Below are 838 nucleotides of genomic sequence, written 5' to 3'. Positions count from 1 at the left end.
AGCTCCTGTGTTGAGCGTCTGCCCCCGGGTGGTCAGTGCACATCATAGTGTCCAGTCGTTCCACCATAATGGTCGCTTAGGCTTTTATTATATAGACTAGAGGCCCGGTGCACAAAAATCCGTGCACTCGGTTCGGGGGGGGGTGTCCACAGCTCGGCCTGCGCTCTCTTGCAGTCCAGGAGCCCTTGGGGGATGTCTGACTGACAGCTTAGGCCCACTCCCCGCAGACATTCCTGTGGAAGTGCACTGACCACCAGGGGGCAGCTCCGGCCCTACCCCACATCGCCCCACCACGGTTGCCACTGCTCCCCGATCGCCGCCCCCTCCCTTTCTCTGCTGGCACCCGCCTTGGCTGGCCTGGCGCCGCCCGCTTGCAGGCCCTGCCCACCAGTCATTCCACCAATCGGTTGATTTGCATATTAGGCTTTTATTACATAGGACTAGAGGACCGGTGCATGAAATTCGTGCAGGGGGGGGGGGGTCCCCTCAGCCCAGCCTGCACCCTCTCCAATCCGGAACCCCTCGGAGGATGTCTGACTGCCTCTCACAGTTCTGGACTACTGGCTCCCAGTCGCCCACCTGCCTGCCTGCCTGGTCGCCCCTAACTGCCCCCCACTGCTGGCCAGGTCGCCCCCAACTGCCCCCTCCCTGCTGGTCTGGTTGCTCCTAACTGACCCCCGTGCCGGCCTGGTCACCCCTTACTGCCCCCCTCTTCTGGCCTGGTTACCCCTAACTGCCCTTCCCTGCCAGCCTGGTTGCCCCCAACTGCCCCCCCTGCTGGCCTAATCACCCCCAACTGTCCCCCCTGCCGGCCTGGTGACCCCTAACTGTACCCCCT

General features: G+C 63.5%; 1 protein-coding gene across 1 annotated transcript in view; it reads left to right on the top strand.

Annotated features, from left to right (window-relative positions):
* The window catches only part of MDN1 (midasin AAA ATPase 1), a 148,866-nt gene that overhangs the window by 43,602 nt on the left and 104,426 nt on the right, over nt 1–838 (top strand). The window lies entirely within an intron of this gene.

This window comes from Myotis brandtii, unplaced genomic scaffold (assembly GCF_000412655.1).
Source record: "Myotis brandtii unplaced genomic scaffold, ASM41265v1 scaffold365, whole genome shotgun sequence".
Taxonomy (NCBI): domain Eukaryota; kingdom Metazoa; phylum Chordata; class Mammalia; order Chiroptera; family Vespertilionidae; genus Myotis; species Myotis brandtii.
This window is presented reverse-complemented; position numbering and strand designations above follow the sequence as displayed.